This window comes from Oncorhynchus nerka, linkage group LG26 (genome assembly GCF_034236695.1).
Source record: "Oncorhynchus nerka isolate Pitt River linkage group LG26, Oner_Uvic_2.0, whole genome shotgun sequence".
Taxonomy (NCBI): Eukaryota; Metazoa; Chordata; class Actinopteri; order Salmoniformes; family Salmonidae; genus Oncorhynchus; species Oncorhynchus nerka.
Window position 1 is genome coordinate 54,153,115 of NC_088421.1, and position 18,052 is coordinate 54,171,166.

At 46.6% G+C, this 18,052-nt stretch overlaps 1 pseudogene; it reads left to right on the forward strand.

Annotated features, from left to right (window-relative positions):
• The window catches only part of LOC135564923 (trinucleotide repeat-containing gene 18 protein-like), a 151,269-nt pseudogene that overhangs the window by 92,272 nt on the left and 40,945 nt on the right, over window positions 1–18,052 (forward strand).

The following is an 18,052-nucleotide window of genomic DNA, read 5'->3' on the forward strand; positions in this document are numbered from 1 at the left end:
GAGTCTCTGGATAAGAACGTCTGTTAAATGACTAACATGTTAATGTAACTGAGTCTCTCTGGATAAGAACGTCTGTTAAATGACTAACATGTTAATGTAACTGAGTCTCTCTGGATAAGAACGTCTGTTAAATGACTAACATGTTAATGTAACTGAGTCTCTCTGGATAAGAACGTCTGTTAAATGACTAACATGTTAATGTAACTGAGTCTCTCTGGATAAGAACGTCTGTTAAATGACTAACATGTTAATGTAACTGAGTCTCTCTGGATAAGAACGTCTGTTAAATGACTAACATGTTAATGTAACTGAGTCTCTCTGGATAAGAACGTCTGTTAAATGACTAACATGTTAATGTAACTGAGTCTCTCTGGATAAGAACGTCTGTTAAATGACTAACATGTTAATGTAACTGAGTCTCTGGATAAGAACGTCTGTTAAATGACTAACATGTTAATGTAACTGAGTCTCTCTGGATAAGAACGTCTGTTAAATGACTAACATGTTAATGTAACTGAGTCTCTGGATAAGAACGTCTGTTAAATGACTAACATGTTAATGTAACTGAGTCTCTCTGGATAAGAACGTCTGTTAAATGACTAACATGTTAATGTAACTGAGTCTCTGGATAAGAACGTCTGTTAAATGACTAACATGTTAATGTAACTGAGTCTCTCTGGATAAGAACGTCTGTTAAATGACTAACATGTTAATGTAACTGAGTCTCTCTGGATAAGAACGTCTGTTAAATGACTAACATGTTAATGTAACTGAGTCTCTCTGGATAAGAACGTCTGTTAAATGACTAACATGGTAATGTAACTGAGTCTCTCTGGATAAGAACGTCTGTTAAATGACTAACATGGTAATGTAACTGAGTCTCTCTGGATAAGAACGTCTGTTAAATGACTAACATGGTAATGTAACTGAGTCTCTCTGGATAAGAACGTCTGTTAAATGACTAACATGTTAATGTAACTGAGTCTCTCTGGATAAGAACGTCTGTTAAATGACTAACATGGTAATGTAACTGAGTCTCTCTGGATAAGAACGTCTGTTAAATGACTAACATGGTAATGTAACTGAGTCTCTCTGGATAAGAACGTCTGTTAAATGACTAACATGGTAATGTAACTGAGTCTCTGGATAAGAACGTCTGTTAAATGACTAACATGTTAATGTAACTGAGTCTCTCTGGATAAGAACGTCTGTTAAATGACTAACATGGTAATGTAACTGAGTCTCTCTGGATAAGAACGTCTGTTAAATGACTAACATGGTAATGTAACTGAGTCTCTGGATAAGAACGTCTGTTAAATGACTAACATGGTAATGTAACTGAGTCTCTGGATAAGAACGTCTGTTAAATGACTAACATGGTAATGTAACTGAGTCTCTCTGGATAAGAACGTCTGTTAAATGACTAACATGGTAATGTAACTGAGTCTCTCTGGATAAGAACGTCTGTTAAATGACTAACATGTTAATGTAACTGAGTCTCTCTGGATAAGAACGTCTGTTAAATGACTAACATGGTAATGTAACTGAGTCTCTCTGGATAAGAACGTCTGTTAAATGACTAACATGGTAATGTGTTGTGTCCTGACTCTGTGTTCTCTGCACCAGACTCTGACTCTGAAGAGGATGTCCCCCGGGGGGGCTGTCAACCCTTCTCAGGGTTGCGACCCCACACAACCCCGCCCAGGAAGAGACCGTCCCCCTCCTCGTCCAATCAGGCGGCTCGGGAGAGGAAACAGAAGCACTTATCCCTCCTGCTGCAGGAGGCGGGGCTTAGCTCCTCCGACGACTCCTTCGATCAAGGTTACTGACCACACCCCCCTGGTTACTGACCACACACCCCTGGTTACTAACCACACCCTCTGTGATAGTTTCATAAGGGCACAATGTTGCTAAACGTTGAGATAGAGATGTTGTAGGGAATCACATCATCTCTGTTGAGATAGAGATGTTGTAGGGAATCACATCATCTCTGTTGAGATAGAGATGTTGTAGGGAATCACATCATCTCTGTTGAGATAGAGATGTTGTAGGGAATCACATCATCTCTGTTGAGATAGAGATGTTGTATGGAATCACATCATCTCTGTTGAGATAGAGATGTTGTATGGAATCACATCATCTCTGTTGAGATAGAGATGTTGTAGGGAATCACATCATCTCTGTTGAGATAGAGATGTTGTAGGGAATCACATCATCTCTGTTGAGATAGAGATGTTGTAGGGAATCACATCATCTCTGTTGAGATAGAGATGTTGTATGGAATCACATCATCTCTGTTGAGATAGAGATGTTGTAGGGAATCCTGTCATCTCTGTTGAGATAGAGATGTTGTAGGGAATCCTGTCATCTCTGTTGAGATAGAGATGTTGTAGGGAATCACATCATCTCTGTTGAGATAGAGATGTTGTAGGGAATCACGTCATCTCTGTTGAGATAGAGATGTTGTAGGGAATCACATCATCTCTGTTGAGATAGAGATGTTGTATGGAATCACATCATCTCTGTTGAGATAGAGATGTTGTAGGGAATCACATCATCTCCGTTGAGATAGAGATGTTGTAGGGAATCACATCATCTCTGTTGAGATAGAGATGTTGTATGGAATCACATCATCTCTGTTGAGATAGAGATGTTGTAGGGAATCACATCATCTCTGTTGAGATAGAGATGTTGTAGGGAATCACATCATCTCCGTTGAGATAGAGATGTTGTAGGGAATCCTGTCATCTCTGTTGAGATAGAGATGTTGTAGGGAATCATCTCTGTTGAGATAGAGATGTTGTAGGGAATCACATCATCTCTGTTGAGATAGAGATGTTGTAGGGAATCCTGTCATCTCTGTTGAGATAGAGATGTTGTAGGGAATCACATCATCTCTGTTGAGATAGAGATGTTGTAGGGAATCCTGTCATCTCTGTTGAGATAGAGATGTTGTAGGGAATCCTGTCATCTCTGTTGAGATAGAGATGTTGTAGGGAATCCTGTCATCTCAAAACTGTAAAATCTGCATCATTCTGAGCGTTTCACCTCACTGACCTCACTTCCTGCATACTGACCACACACAGAGAGAGAGAGAGAGTGCTCTTACAGCTGTGACATCACTTCCTGCGTACTGACCACACACACAGAGAGAGAGAGAGAGAGAGAGAGGGCTCTTACATATGTGACCTCACTCCCAGGCTCTTAAGAGTCCCATTCCTCTCCCTGCCGCTGCTGCCTCCTGGTTTTAGACTTGATTTTGTTACGGTTGTCACGGTTACGGTTGTCACGGATGCGGTTGTCACGGTTTCGCCTGGCTTGCTCAGACTGCTGTGGACTTTTTAAAAAAAAATTTTTGATACATTGATCATGTGTGGATGTGTGTGTGTTTTTTTTTCTAGAACAAAAAAAAAAGTTGTGTTTTTTTTTGGTACTGAAGCTTTTTTTTTATTAAAGATGTTTTATAATTGAATTTGGTGAAGAAAAGCCAACTCACTGTGGTCCTTGTCTCTCGCTTCGTCTGTCTCTCTCTCTGTCCGCCTGTCCTGTCTGTCGGCTGCACACACTACTCGCTCTGGCGGACCTGTATCCCTCCCTATAGCCCCCAACAGCACAAGGGCACTAGGTTCCTACACTGTAGTGCTTCCAATGGGGTTTTAGTTGTGGGCTCCTCTGCATCATGCAGAGAGTACAGTGGATGAAACACACACACACTCAGACACACACTCAGACACACACACACACACACACACACTCAGACACACACACACACACACTCAGACACACACACACACTCAGACACACACACACACACTCAGACACACACTCAGACACACACACACTCAGACACACACACACACTCAGACACACACACACACACACACACACACACACAGACACACACACACACACACACTCACACACACAGACACACACACTCAGACACACACACACACACTCAGACACACACACTCACACACACACACACACACGCCCCACACACACAGAACTGTTTTCAATGAAGACGGTGAAATATGATTGTGATTGTGAGGGCTATGGTAAGGGTTGAGGTTTGGGACGAGGATAGGGTTGAAGGAAGGCTTTTTAGAGATTTTTTAGATTCATAAAGCTCACACACACACACACACACCCAGTTCAAACTATCTGATTGGCTCGTTGGGATATTTGCAGAATAGGGCTCCTTCTTCCTGTCTACTAAACCTCCAGATAACTCCGCCCCTTCCTGTCGTTCGCTGCCACCTGCTCATCTTTCACCTGCTCACCCCTGACCCCTCTCCTACCCATGATGCTTTACATGTCTCTCAGCCTGTGCTGTTTGTTCTGCTGCTGCTGCTGCTGCTGACACACACAAGCCTGCCAGGACTAGCGCCACCTTTAGCCATGCTACCTCGCTACGCTACGGTTAGCTATAGCTAGCCTAACCTACAGCTAGTTGATGCTACGGTTAGCTATAGCTAGCCTAACCTACAGCTAGTTGATGCTACGGCTAGCTATAGCTAGTCTATCCTACAGCTAGTTGATGCTACGGCTAGCTATAGCTAGCCTAACCTACAGCTAGTTGATGCTACGGCTAGCTATAGCTAGTCTATCCTACAGCTAGTTGATGCTACGGCTAGCTATAGCTAGTCTATCCTACAGCTAGTTGATGCTACGGCTAGCTATAGCTAGTCTATTCTACAGCTAGTTGATGCTACGGGCTAGCTATAGCTAGTCTATCCTACAGCTAGTTGATGCTACGGCTAGCTATAGCTAGTCTATTCTACAGCTAGTTGATGCTACGGCTAGCTATAGCTAGTCTATCCTACAGCTAGTTGATACTACGGCTAGCTATAGCTAGTCTATCCTACAGCTAGTTGATGCTACGGCTAGCTATAGCTAGTCTATTCTACAGCTAGTTGATGCTACGGGCTTGCTATAGCTAGTCTATCCTACAGCTAGTTGATGCTACGGCTAGCTATAGCTAGTCTATTCTACAGCTAGTTGATGCTACGGCTAGCTATAGCTAGTCTATCCTACAGCTAGTTGATGCTACGGCTAGCTATAGCTAGTCTATTCTACAGCTAGTTGATGCTACGGGCTTGCTATAGCTAGTCTATCCTACAGCTAGTTGATGCTACGGCTAGCTATAGCTAGTCTATTCTACAGCTAGTTGATGCTACGGGCTTGCTATAGCTAGTCTATCCTACAGCTAGTTGATGCTACGGCTAGCTATAGCTAGTCTATCCTACAGCTAGTTGATGCTACGGCTAGCTATAGCTAGTCTATTCTACAGCTAGTTGATGCTACGGGCTTGCTATAGCTAGTCTATCCTACAGCTAGTTGATGCTACGGCTAGCTATAGCTAGTCTATTCTACAGCTAGTTGATGCTACGGCTAGCTATAGCTAGTCTATCCTACAGCTAGTCTATCCTACAGCTAGTTGATGCTACGGCTAGCTATAGCTAGTCTATCCTACAGCTAGTTGATGCTACGGCTAGCTATAGCTAGTCTATTCTACAGCTAGTTGATGCTACGGCTAGCTATAGCTAGTCTATCCTACAGCTAGTTGATGCTACGGCTAGCTATAGCTAGTCTACCTACAGCTAGTTGATGCTACGGTTAGCTACTAGTCTATCCTACAGCTAAGGATGCTACGGTTAGCTACAAAGCTAGTCTAACCTACAGCTAGTTGATGCTACGGCTAGCTATAGCTAGCCTAACCTACAGCTAGTTGATGCTACGGTTAGCTACAGCTAGTCTAACCTAGTAGCTAACCTACAGCTAGTTGATGACGGTTGCTACAGCTAGTCTAACCTACAGCTAGTTGATGCTACGGCTAGCTATAGCTAGCCTAACCTACAGCTAGTTGATGCTACGGTTAGCTACAGCTAGTCTAACCTACAGCTAGTTGATGCTACGGCTAGCTATAGCTAGTCTATCCTACAGCTAGTTGATGCTACGGTTAGCTACAGCTAGTCTAACCTACAGCTAGTTGATGCTACGGCTAGCTATAGCTAGTCTATGCTACAGTTAGCTATAGCCAGTCTATGCTACAGTTAGCTATAGCCAGTCTACTAAAACTTAAATTAAACAAAGTCTCAAATAGTCGCTTGTCCCTTTTAATAGCCGGGCGACGGCACACATTTCAGCAAATGAATGGGTCTAAATGAATTGTTTACGAGGTTTTGTTTCATTTTGTTACATTTAATAATTCAATAGTGATTTGAGAAAAATTACGGCAATCACCTGCTAGCCGTTGGCTGCTAACTACCTGCTAACTTGAAGCACAAAAAACAGTCAACAACTTTGGGAGCACCAGACCCTTGTAGAAGTCGGCGGCCGATCGCCCTCTAGTGGTGAATGTGAGAACTGCACAGTCAAAGGGGAGAATAATTATTCCGTCAAGGAGAGTTTATTTTTCTCGAGAATAGAGGCACACTAAGACGACAACGTCAAGCAGTGTGTAAATGATAACACATTTAGTGAAGAAATGTATTAAAACAATACAGGAAGTGACTGCTGGAATTAAACATGCAAATTAGCAAAAATCGACCTGTTTCTCATCATCACCTGTTGTGTTCAGTGAGTTAAGCAAAATTAAATATTGAACTTTTTGGGCGAACAGACCAAATTCACATCAATGTGAGTTATTTTTTTTTAACCTTTATTTAACTGGGCAAGTCAGTTAAGAACAAATTCTTCTTTTCAAAGACGGCCTAGGAACAGTGGGTTAACTGCCTATTCAGGGGCAGAATGACAGATTTGTACCTTGTCAGCTCGGGGGTTTGAACTTGCAACCTTCCGGTTACTAGTCCAACGCTCTAACCACTAGGCTACCCTGCTGCCTCTACGCTCTAACCACTAGGCTACCCTGCCGCCTCTACGCTCTAACCACTAGGCTACCCTGCCGCCTCCACTCTAACCACTAGGCTACCCTGCCGCCTCTCCACTCTAACCACTAGGCTACCCTGCCGCCTCTCCACTCTAACCACTAGGCTACCCTGCCGCCTCTCCACTCTAACCACTAGGCTACCCTGCCGCCTCTCCACTCTAACCACTAGGCTACCCTGCCGCCTCTACACTCTAACCACTAGGCTACCCTGCCGCCTCTACACTCTAACCACTAGGCTACCCTGCCGCCTCTCCACTCTAACCACTAGGCTACCCTGCCGCCTCTACACTCTAACCACTAGGCTACCCTGCCGCCTCTACACTCTAACCACTAGGCTACCCTGCCGCCTCCACTCTAACCACTAGGCTACCCTGCCGCCTCTACACTCTAACCACTAGGCTACCCTGCCGCCTCTCCACTCTAACCACTAGGCTACCCTGCCGCCTCTCCACTCTAACCACTAGGCTACCCTGCCGCCTCTACACTCTAACCACTAGGCTACCCTGCCGCCTCTACACTCTAACCACTAGGCTACCCTGCCGCCTCTCCACTCTAACCACTAGGCTACCCTGCCGCCTCTACACTCTAACCACTAGGCTACCCTGCCGCCTCTACACTCTAACCACTAGGCTACCCTGCCGCCTCTACACTCTAACCACTAGGCTACCCTGCCGCCTCTCCACTCTAACCACTAGGCTACCCTGCCGCCTCTACACTCTAACCACTAGGCTACCCTGCCGCCTCTACACTCTAACCACTAGGCTACCCTGCCGCCTCTACACTCTAACCACTAGGCTACCCTGCCGCCTCTACACTCTAACCACTAGGCTACCCTGCCGCCTCTACACTCTAACCACTAGGCTACCCTGCCGCCTCTACACTCTAACCACTAGGCTACCCTGCCGCCTCTACACTCTAACCACTAGGCTACCCTGCCGCCTCTACACTCTAACCACTAGGCTACCCTGCCGCCTCTACACTCTAACCACTAGGCTACCCTTCTGCCCCATAGATCTGTCATGTATTTCTTTTCACTTTATTTAACTAGGAAAGTCAGTTAAAAACAAATTCTTATTTTCTATGACAGCCTAGGAACAGGAATGACAGATCTGTACCATGTCAGCTCGGGGATTCGATCTTGCAACCTTTCGGTTACTAGTCCAACGCTCTAACCGCTAGGCTAGTGGAATGGGGTAGATATTTTCTATGTGTGCTATTTCTATGTGTCTATTGGTTTTATACACCAGCTGAAAATACAATATTTTATTGAAATTGAAGAGCTGGCAGGGTAGCCAGTGGTTAGATGTCAGCTCGGGCATCTAGCCTAGTGGTTACTAGTCCGCTCTAGAGGCTAGGCAGGGAATGGTTAGATATTTCTAGAGTGCTGCAGGGTAGCCTAGTGGTTAGAGGGAGAGGCGGCAAAATACAATAGTGGTTAGAAAAGCTATTTCACAGCGGTTGGGGTGGCAGGGTAGCCTAGTGGTTAGAGTGTAGAGGCGGCAGGGTAGCCTAGTGGTTAGAGCGTAGAGGCAGCAGGGTAGCCTAGTGGTTAGAGCGTTGGACTAGGAACCGGAAGGTTGCAAGTTCAAACCCCCGAGCTGACAAGGTACAAATCTGTCGTTCTGCCCCCTGAACAGGCAGTTAACCCACTGTTCCTAGGGCCGTCTTTGAAAATAAGAATTTGTTCTTAACTGACTTGCCTAGTAAATTAAAGGTAAAATTAAATTAAAGGTTAAAAAAAAATTAAAATAAAAAGACCATGATTCTCTGCTTGTTTTGTCACATAAACTGAAATTAACTCTTCGAATTTTAGCAACCAAAAAATTACGTACCGATTTCTGCATTTTGCATTTTTTTTAAATGAAGTTTTACAGTATGCTTACATCTAGTCGATGCTACATGGCTACGCTATAGGTAGCCGATACTACGACTAGGCTACATGGCTAAGCTACGCTATAGCTAGCCGATGCTACGACTAGGCTACATGGCTAAGCTACGCACGCTATAGCTAGCCGACGCTACGACTAAGCTACATGGCTAAGCTACGCTATAGCTAGCCGACGCTACGACTAAGCTACATGGCTAAGCTACGCTAGCCGACGCTACGACTAATCTACATGGCTAAGCTACGCTAGCCGATGCTAGGCTACTCCATGCGCTGCCCTGCCTGAGGGCCACACGCCTGTCACCTGTTGTGTAAGTAAGATGCCCCCTACTCTCTCTGTGTCTCAGTGATGATGCTAACGCTAATATGGACGCTCAAACTACTAGTCCCCTGGCGGGATCTGGGGTTGAATATTCAGTCTCATGGACAATATTAATGTCAATATGAACGTCTGCTTCACAAATAGAACCTTTTGCTTGTGTTTCTGAGCTGTAGACATGCATCCTTCCTTCCTTTCCTTCCTTTCCTTCCTAGTAAGGAATGATCTGACCAATCTGGTTAGACTTGGATTGACCCTCACATGCCACAAAATCTGCTTTTTGTAAAGAAAATGTGAGTCAGTGAGTCCTCTCTGGTAGGGAGGAGTCAGATCAGTGAGTCCTCTCTGGTAGGGAGGAGTCAGATCAGTGAGTACTCTCTGGTAGGGAGGAGTCAGATCAGTGATGACTCTCTGGTAGGGAGGAGTCAGATCAGTGAGTCCTCTCTGGTAGGGAGGAGTCAGATCAGTGAGTCCTCTCTGGTAGGGAGGAGTCAGATCAGTGAGTCCTCTCTGGTAGGGAGGAGTCAGATCAGTGATGACTCTCTGGTAGGGAGGAGTCAGATCAGTGAGTACTCTCTGGTAGGGAGGAGTCAGACCAGTGATGACTCTCTGGTAGGGAGGAGTCAGATCAGTGAGTCCTCTCTGGTAGGGAGGAGTCAGATCAGTGAGTCCTCTCTGGTAGGGAGGAGTCAGATCAGTGATGACTCTCTGGTAGGGAGGAGTCAGATCAGTGATGACTCTCTGGTAGGGAGGAGTCAGATCAGTGATGACTCTCTGGTAGGGAGGAGTCAGATCAGTGAGTCCTGGTAGGGAGGAGTCAGATCAGTGGACTCTCTGGTAGGGAGGAGTCAGATCAGTGAGGACTCTCTGGTAGGGAGGAGTCAGATCAGTGAGGACTCTCTGGTAGGGAGGAGTCAGATCAGTGAGTCCTCTCTGGTAGGGAGGAGTCAGATCAGTGAGTCCTCTCTGGTAGGGAGGAGTCAGATCAGTGAGTCCTCTCTGGTAGGGAGGAGTCAGATCAGTGAGTCCTCTCTGGTAGGGAGGAGTCAGATCAGTGATGACTCTCTGGTAGGGAGGAGTCAGATCAGTGAGTCCTCTCTGGTAGGGAGGAGTCAGATCAGTGATGACTCTCTGGTAGGGAGGAGTCAGATCAGTGATGACTCTCTGGTAGGGAGGAGTCAGATCAGTGATGACTCTCTGGTAGGGAGGAGTCAGATCAGTGATGACTCTCTGGTAGGGAGGGAGGAGTCAGATCAGTGATGACTCTCTGGTAGGGAGGAGTCAGATCAGTGATGACTCTCTGGTAGGGAGGAGTCAGATCAGTGATGACTCTCTGGTAGGGAGGAGTCAGATCAGTGATGACTCTGGTAGGGAGGAGTCAGATCAGTGATGACTCTCTGGTAGGGAGGAGTCAGATCAGTGATGACTCTCTGTAGGGAGGAGTCAGATCAGTGATGACTCTCTGGTAGGGAGGAGTCAGATCAGTGATGACTCTCTGGTAGGGAGGAGTCAGATCAGTGATGACTCTCTGGTAGGGAGGAGTCAGATCAGTGATGACTCTCTGGTAGGGAGGAGTCAGATCGGTGATGACTCTCTGGTAGGGAGGAGTCAGATCTGGTAGGGAGGATGACTTTCTGGTAGGGAGGAGTCAGATCGGTGATGACTCTGGTAGGGAGGAGTCAGATCGGTGATGACTCTCTGGTAGGGAGGAGTCAGATCGGTGATGACTCTCTGGTAGGGAGGAGTCAGATCGGTGATGACCCTCTGGTAGGGAGGAGTCAGATCGGTGATGACCCTCTGGTAGGGAGGAGTCAGATCGGTGATGACCCTCTGGTAGGGAGGAGTCAGATCGGTGATGACCCTCTGGTAGGGAGGAGTCAGATCGGTGATTTCCTCTGGTAGGGAGGAGTCAGATCGGTGATGACCCTCTGGTAGGGAGGAGTCAGATCGGTGATGACCCTCTGGTAGGGAGGAGTCAGATCTGGTGAGTGACTCTCTGGTAGGGAGGAGTCAGATCGGTGATGACTCTCTGGTAGGGAGGAGTCAGATCGGTGATGACTCTCTGGTAGGGAGGAGTCAGATCGGTGATGACTCTCTGGTAGGGAGGAGTCAGATCGGTGATGACTCTCTGGTAGGGAGGAGTCAGATCGGTGATGACTCTCTGGTAGGGAGGAGTCAGATCGGTGATGACTCTCTGGTAGGGAGGAGTCAGATCGAGTGATGACTCTCTGGTAGGGAGGAGTCAGATCTGTCTCGGTGATGACTCTCTGGTAGGGAGGAGTCAGAGGAGTGAGGAAGGAAGGATGCGTTCTGTGCTGAGTGATTAACCAAATTTTGTCCGACGTCGGTTCAATTACTTGAATTCCATTTAGATCGGGTTTTTGTGAAATCAAATCATTCAAGACAAAAATTAGGAAACTGTATGGGATGCTGGGTTGAAGGGAGTTGTAGTTCTCATTTAAGCAAATATTCAAACCTAGTTCAGTTCAGAAAAGTGGTAATTAACTACAATCCCATAATCCATTGCGGCAGTTTTTTTCCTCAATTTGTCGCCTGCCTTCCCACCTTCGGACAACAACTCCTCGTTTATTAGGCCCGGAGACATGAGCATCTGGTCATTATATACAGACCTCTGGACGGATAGACTGTTACACCTGATACGTCTGTCTGTTTCTCTTCCTGTCTGTTTCTCTTCCTGTCTGTTTCTCTACCTGTCTGTCTGTTTCTCTTCCTGTCTGTTTCTCTTCCTGTCTGTTTCTCTTCCTGTCTGTTTCTCTTCCTGTCTGTTTCTCTTCCTGTCTGTTTCTCTTCCTGTCTGTCTGTTTCTCTTCCTGTCTGTTTCTCTTCCTGTCTGTTTCTCTTCCTGTCTGTCTGTTTCTCTTCCTGTCTGTCTGTTTCTCTTCCTGTCTGTCTGTTTCTCTTCCTGTCTGTCTACCTGTCTGTCTGTCTACCTGTCTGTCTGTCTACCTGTCTGTCTGTTTCTCTTCCTGCCTGTCTGTTTCTCTTCCTGCCTGTCTGTTTCTCTTCCTGTCTGTCTGTTTCTCTTCCTGTCTGTGTACCTGTCTGTTTCTCTTCCTGTCTGTCTGTTTCTCTTCCTGTCTGTTTCTCTTCCTGTCTGTCTGTTTCTCTTCCTGTCTGTTTCTCTTCCTGTCTGTCTACCTGTCTGTCTGTCTACCTGTCTGTCTGTCTACCTGTCTGTCTGTTTCTCTTCCTGCCTGTCTGTTTCTCTTCCTGCCTGTCTGTTTCTCTTCCTGTCTGTCTGTTTCTCTTCCTGTCTGTGTACCTGTCTGTTTCTCTTCCTGTCTGTCTACCTGTCTGTTTCTCTTCCTGTCTGTCTGCCTGTCTGTTTCTCTTCCTGTCTGTCTGTCTGTCTGTTTCTCTTCCTGTCTGTCTGTTTCTCTTCCTGTCTATCTTGTCTGTCTGTCTGCTCCTAACCCTTACTTCCCTCTAACCAATCACAGCTCTTCCTGTCTGTCTGTCTGCTCCTAACCCTTACTTCCCTCTAACCAATCACAGCTCATCCTGTCTACAGCCATGGTTCTAACTCCTAACCACTGGGCTGAGTCTCAATCCAGTAAGGTTCAGATGGCCCCCTATTCCCCATCCAGTGTACTACTATAGACCAGGACCCATAGGGGTAGTGTACTACTATAGACCAGGTCCCATAGGGGTAGTGTACTACTGTAGACCAGGGTCCATAGGGGTAGTGCACTACTATAGACCAGGACCCATAGGGGTAGTGTACTACTATAGACCAGGACCCATAGGGGTAGTGTACTACTATAGACCAGGACCCATAGGGGTAGTGTACTACTATAGACCAGGACCCATAGGGGTAGTGTACTACTATAGACCAGGACCCATAGGGGTAGTGTACTACTATAGACCAGGTCCCATAGGGGTAGTGTACTACTATAGACCAGGGTCCATAGGGGTGGTGTACTACTATAGACCAGGTCCCATAGGGGTAGTGCACTACTATAGACCAGGGCCCATAGGGGTAGTGCACTACTATAGACCAGGGCCCATAGGGGTAGTGTACTACTATAGACCAGGACCCCTATTCCCCATCTAGTGTACTACTATAGACCATGACCCATAGGGGTAGTGTACTACTATAGACCAGGACCCATAGGGGTAGTGTATAGGGTAGTGTACTACTGTAGACCAGGACCCATAGGGGGGTAGTGTACTACTATAGACCAGGACCCATAGGGGTAGTGTACTACTATAGACCAGGTCCCATAGGGGTAGTGTACTACTATAGACCAGGACCCATAGTGGGGTAGTGTATAGGGGTAGTGTACTACTGTAGACCAGGACCCATAGGGGTAGTGTACTACTATAGACCAGGACCCATAGGGGTAGTGTACTACTATAGACCAGGACCCATAGGGGTAGTGTATAGGGGTAGTGTACTACTGTAGACCAGGACCCATAGGGGTAGTGTACTACTATAGACCAGGACCCATAGGGGTAGTGTACTACTATAGACCAGGTCCCATAGGGGTGGTGTACTACTGTAGACCAGGGCCCATAGGGGTAGTGTACTACTGTAGACCAGGGCCCATAGGGGTAGTGTACTACTATAGACCAGGGCCCATAGGGGTAGTGTACTACTATAGACCAGGGCCCATAGGGGTAGTGTACTACTATAGACCAGGTCCCATAGGGGTAGTGTACTACTATAGACCAGGTCCCATAGGGGTAGTGTACTACTATAGACCAGGTCCCATAGGGGTGGTGTACTACTATAGACCAGGACCCATAGGGGTAGTGTACTACTATAGACCAGTACTACTATAGACCAGGTCCCATAGGGGTAGTGTACTACTATAGACCAGTACTACTATAGACCAGGGCCCATAGGGGTAGTGTACTACTATAGACCAGGGCCCATAGGGGTGGTGTACTACTATAGACCAGGACCCATAGGGGTAGTGTACTACTATAGACCAGTACTACTATAGACCAGGGCCCATAGGGGTAGTGTACTACTATAGACCAGGGCCCATAGGGGTGGTGTACTACTATAGACCAGGTCCCATAGGGGTAGTGTACTACTGTAGACCAGGGTCCATAGGGGTAGTGTGCTACTATAGACCAGGGCCCATAGGGGTAGTGTACTACTGCAGACCAGGTCCCATAGGGGTAGTGTACTACTATAGACCAGGTCCCATAGGGTAGTGTACTACTATAGACCAGGGTCCATAGGGGTGGTGTACTACTATAGACCAGGGCCCATAGGGGTGGTGTACTACTATAGACCAGGGCCCATAGGGGTAGTGTACTACTATAGACCAGGACCCATAGGGGTAGTGTACTACTATAGACCAGGACCCATAGGGGTAGTGTACTACTATAGACCAGGACCCATAGGGTAGTGTACTACTATAGACCAGGACCCATAGGGGTAGGGGTAGTGTATAGGGGTAGTGTATAGGGAATAGGGGTAGTGTAGGGGTGGTGTAAAAGGGAATAGGGGTAGTGTATAGGGGTAGTGTGTAGGGAATAGGGGTATTGAATAGGAATAGGGGTAGTGTGTAGGGAATAGGGGTAGTGTATAGGGGTAGTGTATAGCGGTGGTGTAAAGGGGTAGTGTGTAGGGAATAGGGTATTGAATAGGGAATAGGGGTAGTGTGTAGGGAATAGGGGTAGTGTATAGGGAATAGGGGTGGTGTATAGGGAATAGGGGTAGTGTGTAGGGAATAGGGGTAGTGTGTAGGGAATAGGGGTAGTGTGTAGGGAATAGGGTAGTGTGTAGTGAATAGGGGTAGTGTGTAGGGAATAGGGGGTAGTGTGTAGGGAATAGGGGTAATGTGTAGGGAATAGGGGTAGTGTGTAGGGAATAGGGGTAGTGTGTAGGGAATAGGGATAGTGTATAGGGAATAGGGATAGTGTGTAGGGAATAGGGGTAGTGTGTAGGAATAGGGGTAGTGTGTAGGGAATAGGGGTAGTGTGTAGGGAATAGGGGTAGTTTATAGGGAATAGGGGTAGTGTATAGGGAATAGGGGTAGTGTATAGGGAATAGGGTAGTGTATAGTGAATAGGGGTAGTGTATAGTGAATAGGGTAGTGAATAGGGGTAGTGTGTAGGGAATAGGGGTAGTGTGTAGGGAATAGGGGTAGTGTATAGTGAATAGGGGTAATGTGTAGGGAATAGGGGTAGTGTGTAGGGAATAGGGGTAGTGTGTAGGGAATAGGGGTAGTGTGTAGGGAATAGGGGTAGTGTGTAGGGAATAGGGGTAGTGTATAGGGAATAGGGGTAGTGTGTAGGGAATAGGGGTAGTGTGTAGGGAATAGGGGTAGTGAATAGGGAATAGGGGTAGTGTATAGGGAATAGGGGTAGTGAATAGGGAATAGGGGTAGTGAATAGGGAATAGGGGTAGTGAATAGGGAATAGGGGTAGTGAATAGGGAATAGGGGTAGTGAATATAGTGAATAGGGGTAGTGAATAGGGAATAGGGGTAGTGAATAGGGGTAGTGAATAGGGAATAGGGGTAGTGAATAGGGGTAGTGAATAGGGAATAGGGGTAGTGAATAGGGAATAGGGGTAGTGAATAGGGGTAGTGAATAGGGGTAGGGAATAGGAATAGGCGTAGGGAATAGGGTAGTGTGTAGGGAATAGGGGTAGTGTATAGGGAATAGGGGTAGTGTGTAGGGAATAGGGGTAGTGAATAGGGAATAGGGGTAGTGTATAGGGGTAGTGAATAGGGAATAGGGGTAGTGAATAGGGAATAGGGAATAGGGGTAGTGAATAGGGGTAGTGTATAGGAATAGGGGTAGTGTATAGGGAATAGGGGTAGTGTATAGGGAATAGGGGTAGTGTGTAGGGAATAGGGGTAGTGTGTAGGGAATAGGGGTAGTGTATAGGGAATAGGGGTAGTGTGTAGGGAATAGGGGTAGTGTGTAGGGAATAGGGGTAGTGTGTAGGGAATAGGGGTAGTGTGTAGGGAATAGGGGTAGTGAATAGGGGTAGTGATAGGGAATCGGGGTAGTGTGTAGGGAGTAGGGGTAGTGTGTAGGGAATAGGGGTAGTGTGTTGGGAATAGGGGTAGTGTGTTGGGAATAGGGGGGTAGTGAATAGGGAATAGGGGTAGTGAATAGGCAATAGGGGTAGTGAATAGGGAATAGGGGTAGTGTATAGGGAATAGGGGTAGTGTATAGGCAATAGGGGTAGTGAATAGGGGTAGTGAATAGGGAATAGGGGTAGTGAATAGGGAATAGGGGTAGTGTGTAGGGAATAGGGTAATGAATAGGGGTAGTGTATAGGGGTAGTGAATAGGGAATAGGGGTTTGTGTATAGGGAATAGGGGTAGTGTATAGGGAATAGGGGTAGTGTGTAGGGAATAGGGGTAGTGTGTAGGGAATAGGGGTAGTGTGTAGGGAATAGGGGTAGTGTGTAGGGAATAGGGGTAGTGTATAGGGAATAGGGGTAGTGTATAGGGAATAGGGTAGTGTGTAGGGAATAGGGGTAGTGTGTGGGGAATAGGGGTAGTAGGGAATAGGGGTAGTGTGTAGGGAAATGGGGTAGTGTGTAGGAATAGGGGTAGTGTGTAGGGAATAGGGTAGTGTGTAGGGAATAGGGGTAGTGTGTAGGGAATAGGGGTAGTGTGTGTAGGGGAATAGGGGTAGTGAATAGGGAATAGGGGTAGGGAATTAGTGAATAGGGAATAGGGGTAGTGAATAGGGAATAGGGGTAGGGAATAGGGTAGTTTATAGGGAATAGGGGTAGTGTATAGGGAATAGGGGTAGTGAATAGGGAATAGGGGTAGTGTATAGGGAATAGGGGTAGTGAGTAGGAATAGGGGTAGTGTGTAGGGGAATAGGGGTAGTGAGTAGGAATAGGGGTAGTGAATAGGGAATAGGGGTAGGGAATAGGGGTAGTTTATAAGGAATAGGGGTAGTGTATAGGAATAGGGGTAGTGAATAGGAATAGGGGTAGTGTATAGGGAATAGGGGTAGTGAGTAGGGAATAGGGGTAGTGTGTAGGGAATAGGGGTAGTGTGTAGGGAATAGGGGTAATGTATAGGGAATAGGGGTAGTGTATAGAGGTAGTGTGTAGGGAATAGGGGTAGTGAATAGGGAATAGGGGTTTGTGTATAGGGAATAGGGGTAGTGTATAGGGGTAGTGTGTAGGGAATAGGGGGGTAGTGTATAGGGGTAGTGTGTAGGGAATAGGGGTAGTGAGTAGGGAATAGGGGTAGTGAATAGGGAATAGGGGTAGTGAATAGGGAATAGGGGTAGTGAATAGGGAATAGGGGTAGTGTATAGGGGTAGTGAATAGGGAATAGGGGTAGTGAATAGGGAATAGGGGTAGTGTGTAGGGAATAGGGGTAGTGAATAGGGAATAGGGGTAGTGAATAGGGAATAGGGGTAGTGTATAGGGGTAGTGTGTAGGGAATAGGGGTAGTGAATAGGAATAGGGGTAGTGTATAGGGAATAGGGGTAGTGTATAGGGATAGTGTATAGGGAATAGGGGTAGTGTATAGGAATAGGGAATAGGGGGGTAGTGAATAGGGAATAGGGGTAGTGAATAGGGGTAGTGAATAGGGAATAGGGGTAGTGAATAGGGAATAGGGGTAGTGAATAGGGAATAGGGGGTAGTGAATAGGGAATAGGGGTAGTGTATAGGGGGTAGTGAATAGGGGTAGTGAATAGGGAATAGGGGTAGTGTATAGGGAATAGGGTAGTGTATAGGGAATAGGGGTAGTGTATAGGGAATAGGGGTAGTGAATAGGGAATAGGGGTAGTGTGTAGGGAATAGGGGTAGTGTGTAGGGAATAGGGGTAGTGTGTAGGGAATAGGGGTAGTGTGTGTAGGGAATAGGGGTAGTGTATAGGCAATAGGGGTAGTGAATAGGGAATAGGGGTAGTGAATAGGGGTAGTGAATAGGGAATAGGGGTAGTGTATAGGGGTAGTGAATAGGGGAATAGGGGTAGTGAATAGGGGTAGTG